Genomic DNA, 6,537 nt, shown 5'->3' on the forward strand with positions numbered 1-6,537 from the left:
AAGATCAGTAACAGAGTTGGCCATAGTGCCAAGGACGAAATTGTTGGCAGCTTCACAAAGAAAAACCCGGACCTGCTTGAGAATTAGAGATGCTCTTAGTTTTTTTCTTTCCTTTTTTTCTTAATAAAATTTCAATTTAATAATTCACTCAATCACTTTTTATTAAAATTTGTGCTAAAAGATTCTAGGCATAAATATTGGGAACGAAAGGGAATATTTCAACATATTTCATCTTTCTAATTTTTCTCTGTAATTTATAATCTCAATTATTTAAATATTATGATAATTTATAAATTCTTGAAACACTTCACAAATATTTTAAAATAGTTAAACACCCTCTAAAACTTGATAATTAATTTCAGTATACTCCGATCCTTATCCAAAAGGACCTAAACCCAAATACAATTCTGAAAATTTAACTTGTTGCCATTTTTTTTTTTTTTTGCTTCATTGAGATGTGATCCTAAATCCTATTTTGGTTAATTTATTTCTTCTTTTGATCAAATGGTTTAGTTTTAGTGTGGTAGGTGAGCACAAATAGGGATTGTTGTCAATCATTGTTCCCTTCAACATACAATGTAGTAGGAGTATTACTAATGAATTCTTAATTATATACTGGAATGCTTGAATACTGTCCCCCAATCCAAAACTTTGAGATATCTTGTGTCTAACCTTGTTTTTTATTGTTTAAAATGATTATACATATTTAATTTTCGATACTCTACAATACAATAGCACAGGGACGGAGCCAGAAATTTAGTTTGGGGGGGCTGAACTTGTACGGGGGTTCGGGGGCAGTAGCCCCCGAGAATTTTTTTTTTGGGCATTCAGTATATTTAAGGTATTTTTTTTTATTAAAATACTAGCATAATACTAATAATAACGAACAATATTTTCATAGATTATATAGTTTCAATATATCACAAAACTTTTTTTGGAAATTCCGTATATTTAAGACATTTTTTATTAAAAGACAAGCATAATAATAATAATAACAAACAACATGTCCATAGATTATATATTTTCTATATATTACAAATTAGTTTCAATACATTATAATTTTTTTTATCATTTCATACATATTAGGCATTTTTTATTAAAAGACAAGTATAATAGTAATAATAACAAACAATATTTTATAGATTATATAGTTTTAAATAACAAAATTATCCTTAAATTAAGTATATATGAGAGAATATAATAACCAAATACTCTTTTATAAAATAAAATTATTTTATAATAGGTATAAACATATATCTATATATATTTAAAAAAAAAAAACTCAAAATTTGGGAGGGGGCTCTAGCCCCCCCGGCTCCGTCCCTGCAATAGCATACATATTATTAAATGTAAATACTCTCATTTATTTGAATCTCGAGATAGAACCCAATTTCCTCGACTCGATTGTTTTTCTTTCTTTCTTTCTTATTTTCTTGAGAGTTGGATTCATAATCCATATATAGCAATACCCATAACAACCGTACATGTGAGTTGGACACATTTATCCGTCAAAACCGGGTTCGGGGGCAGTAGCCCCCGAGAATTTTTTTTTTGGGCATTCAGTATATTTAAGGTATTTTTTTTTATTAAAATACTAGCATAATACTAATAATAACGAACAATATTTTCATAGATTATATAGTTTCAATATATCACAAAACTTTTTTTGGAAATTCCGTATATTTAAGACATTTTTTATTAAAAGACAAGCATAATAATAATAATAACAAACAACATGTCCATAGATTATATATTTTCTATATATTACAAATTAGTTTCAATACATTATAATTTTTTTTATCATTTCATACATATTAGGCATTTTTTATTAAAAGACAAGTATAATAGTAATAATAACAAACAATATTTTATAGATTATATAGTTTTAAATAACAAAATTATCCTTAAATTAAGTATATATGAGAGAATATAATAATCAAATACTCTTTTATAAAATAAAATTATTTTATAATAGGTATAAACATATATCTATATATATTTAAAAAAAAAAACTCAAAATTTGGGAGGGGGCTCTAGCCCCCCGGCTCCGTCCCTGCAATAGCATACATATTATTAAATGTAAATACTCTCATTTATTTGAATCTCGAGATAGAACCCAATTTCCTCGACTCGATTGTTTTTCTTTCTTTCTTTCTTATTTTCTTGAGAGTTGGATTCATAATCCATATATAGCAATACCCATAACAACCGTACATGTGAGTTGGACACATTTATCCGTCAAAACCGTAAAGTTGAATTAATTAAATAATCCAGTAAAGTCATCATTGCATATGGATTTTAGTCTTTAGATGCTCTTATAGTTTTATTATAAATTTTCACACTAGAAACAATGGATAATGAAAATTGAACGCTATATTCTCTTATTATAAATTTTCACACTACAAATAATGGGAAATGAAAATTGAACGCACACGCTTAAATAGGACTATAAATAAACATAATTATTCCTAAGTTATTTGAAATACGGCTCGAAAAAAATTTATTCGAAATTATATAGTAAACAAGCCGAACTCGAACTTGACAACACTCGACTCGTTGAGCTCGCGAATATGTTCGAATTTGATTGTTCACGAATATATTTATGAGCCTGCTCACGAATCTTCGATTGAGTCTTCAAATTAGTGCACGAGTCTTAAATAAGTCAAGCTCGAGTAATATATATATTGAAGATTTTTTTTTTCTAAATTTTTAATTAGTTCGAGCTCCAACATCTAACGAGCCAAGCTCAAGCTCAAGCTCGAATTTGACGTTATCTAGCATCACCCGAACCAAACTTGAGTTCGGTAAGTGGGTGACGAGCGGAACTCAATCAATAAGATAAAAGTTTGAATCGTGCTTGAATCGTGCTCAAACACCCGAATATTTAAATAAGTCGTGCTCAAGCCTGTTAGTATTCGGTTAAGTTCGACTTATTTACAGTCGTACACTAAATTTAATTTCAATTGATAAAATATTTGTTTTTCTATTTTTCATTTCAATTAACAAAACGTTTATTTCAAATTAAATTAGAAGCGAATTAACTAATTCTAAAAAATTAGACATTGAAATTTAAAGCAAACACCCCCTTTAACATCTTAAGAGGTGATTGGTATGATAGAATGGAATGAGGGTGGAATAGAAAATGGAATGAAGATGAGAAAAGAATGACAATTAAACCGTAGGTGATTCTTATGCTTGGTATGCAGAAGGAATACCAAAGGAATGAAATTGTGATTCTTTGTTTGATTTTTATTCCTATGATTGGTAGCTAGAAATAAAGTTTAGGAATGAGATGAAATTATTTTATTTTACTAAATTACCTTTTACATCACTTAAAAAGTATAAAAAATATAAATATAATTGAGTAGATAAATATTTTATTGATGTATTTCATGAAGAACATTTACAAAAATTTAAATTAAAATGATAATTTTGTGGATGTAATATATAGTTTTATAAGATATACATTTTTTTCTTCAACATTAAAAAAAAAAAAATCAATTGTCCATAGATAGATTTAAGTATTTGTAATTCTATTTTTTTTCTTTCACTTCATAGAACTTAAACGTTTGAATTAATAAATACTTAAGAGCACTCCCAGCAGATCACCTAAATGCATCACTAACTTAAATTTAGGCTAAAACAAGTGAAAATGTGATAAAAAAATGCATCCAACAGATCCCCTAAATTGGATGGGGCCCACAAAAAATTTTACACCTACCTAAATTCAATCTTAAATTTATACCCACCCTAAATTTATTTTAAGCTTATAATTAGTAGGGCCCACACATAATTATTGTTTTTATGTAGAAAATAGGAGATCTGGTGTATGCATTTATAAAATCGAGATCCTAAAATTAAATAGGGAAGCTTTAGGGAGGAATATAGGAGCATAATTTTGAGATTTCTGCTGGGAGTGCTCTAAGTATGTTAAGACTAAATATTAGTATTAAGGATTCCCTAATTCCACTTTATTTGATTGGAGACGCGTTTGCCCTAGCTATGACCCCTGTCGTTATTTTTTAGCGCCGCCACCGCCCCTCCGGCGTCGGCCTCTTGTTGGCCGGAATCTCTCCTGTCGCTTGCCATGGTGGAGAATTCCCTTTGCAATTTTCCTCATCTTTCCAGCGGCAGCGCGTCTGTTGTGTGCAGCACGCCTCCAACCGCCAATCCTCCGTCTACGTCTGCGCGTGAAGGCCAGCCACCAGTGTCCTCTTCCCAGCCCATCGGTAGTGCGCCTGCAGTGCGCGATGGCTCGGTTTTGACGCCTCCGGACGAGTCTGGTATCCTTATGTCTGCGCCTGAGCGCGATAGTATTCTACTGAAGACACCGGACAGATCTGGCCTCAACCTCCCTCCGGTGTCATCTAACTACTCCCAGCCCCGACGTGGTTCGTCGACTAAGGTTCCCAGCCATGGCAGCTCGCCTCCTAGGGTTTTGAACACTTCCACCATAGATTCTTCGATGAGGGTCTCCTTCAGGTGTTGTTCTCGTCGCATCGTCGTCTGTGATGCCAAATGCTTTTACAACTGTTGGTCACAAAGAGAATGTTGCTGGTAATGATTGTCGTTCTTATGCGGACATTTCTCGTCCGAAGTCTCGTGCCCATCGGCCTGATGTTCTGGCACATCGCGTTAATACTCCTGAGCCGAACGTTGATAACGAGGTTATTTCTATTTCAATTCCTGCTTCTATATATCAACATCGTGTTAAGGAATTTGAGCATGCCGTCATTGGGCGGCTTTATCTTCGCAAATGCGATAAGCTTAAGTTGGTTGAAGAGATTCGGTTGGAGCTCCAAGCTTTATGTAACATTTATTCTCCGTGGTAAATCATTTCTATGAGCAAGGGTTTCTATATATTTCGTTTTGAGTCTGTTGAGGATAAAGAGAAAGTGAGGCAACGTGTAGTTTGGGATTTGCCGTATGGTGCATTGAGAATACGAGAATGGGTTAGGCATTTTGATCTATACAAGGAAATTTCTTCTCCTTGCCAGGTATGGACACGAATTTACTGTTTACCTGTGGAGTACTAAACGACTGAGATTATCACGACTATTGAGAAAGTTGTGGGAACACTGATTAAGGTGGATGGGGATACAGTTGCCAGAGTCTTCGGGCATTATGCTCGGGTCTTGATTGAGGTTGATTTGGCACTTCCTTTGTCGGAATTTGCTCTCTTTGATTGCCCTGATAAATCTTTTTTCGTTGAATTTGGAATTGAGAAACTTCCGTTCTTTTGTTCCAAATGCAAGATCACGGGGCATGCGGTGGATAAGTGTATGAAAATTCAGAAATTAGAGTTGTCTTACGCAGCTATCGTGACTGATAAGGAAAAACATCTGAACGTTAAGACATGTGATGAATTCAAGAAGGTTAAACCACGCAATAATTGGAAACCTAAGCCGCATCGTGAGACAGTTGACGTTGGGAAACAAAACCGGTATGCGGTCCTAGACAACGAAGAAGAGGGCATTCGAGGGCCTGATTTGCTTGACGCCAGTACGGTTCCGATTGTTAAGGATCATCACATTGACTCGGATGTTTTGGATGAGGGACATGTTGAAGAGGTGGATGATGAGGAAGTTGATGCTCCGGGAGAGGATGGATGAGATGTTGATGAGATGCTGATGGGAGGGAGACGACCTGTGAAACTGTAGGAGGTTGGAGGACAACCTGCGGAGTCGAAGTTGGCTGACAGGAGCGAGCATATTTCTTCGTGTATGGCGGAGCAGCAGTCTGCGGATAGGGCAAAAGGTGTTGGTTTTGATGGATAGCCCACTTCTGTTCTGGAAGATATAGCTAGTCGTATTAGTCGGTTAGAGGAGCAGGTTAATCAGGGATGCAGATGCTCTTGGAGCCGAAGCGAGGACTGGGGCATCCAAAGGGCTCGGGAAAGAGCATGGGAAGGGAGCCAGTGAATGCAGCTCCGGAAGGTAGCATTAAAAGTCATCTCAGGAATGTGGGAGAAATGGGTAGGGACTTTGTGGTTGATCTCAGCAATAGGCCTAGTATGCGTCTCATGGACAATATTGTCCATGGACGTTGGTCTGATGAAATGGACGACTATCCTGACTATCGTTATTGATATGATATTTTTTGTTTAGTCTTCTTTTATTTTACGATCTCTTTTCGAGTTTCGTGCCCTTAGTCTACGTCTTTGTGCTTTCAAGGGATTCTTTATTTTTTCATTTTCTTTAATACTCCATCCGTCCGCCAAAGTATGGCACAATTACTATATTGGGCGTCCGCAAAGATTATACCACTTTCCTTTTAAGGCAATGGTCCCACCTAGGGCTGTAAATGAACAGAGCTACTCGCAAGTTATTCGAGATTCGGCTCGAAAAAAGTTCGTTCGGAGCTCGATTCGATAATAAATGAGCCGAGCTCGAGCCCAATTTTGAGCTCGAAATTTTTATCGAGCTGAGCTCGAGCCTGACAGTGCTCGGCTCGTTGAGCTCGCGAACATGTTTGAATGCGATTGTTCGCGAACATGTTCACGAGCTTGTTCACGAACCTTCGGTCGAGCCTTCAATC

Source organism: Salvia miltiorrhiza, chromosome 6 (genome assembly GCF_028751815.1).
Source record: "Salvia miltiorrhiza cultivar Shanhuang (shh) chromosome 6, IMPLAD_Smil_shh, whole genome shotgun sequence".
Taxonomy (NCBI): domain Eukaryota; kingdom Viridiplantae; phylum Streptophyta; class Magnoliopsida; order Lamiales; family Lamiaceae; genus Salvia; species Salvia miltiorrhiza.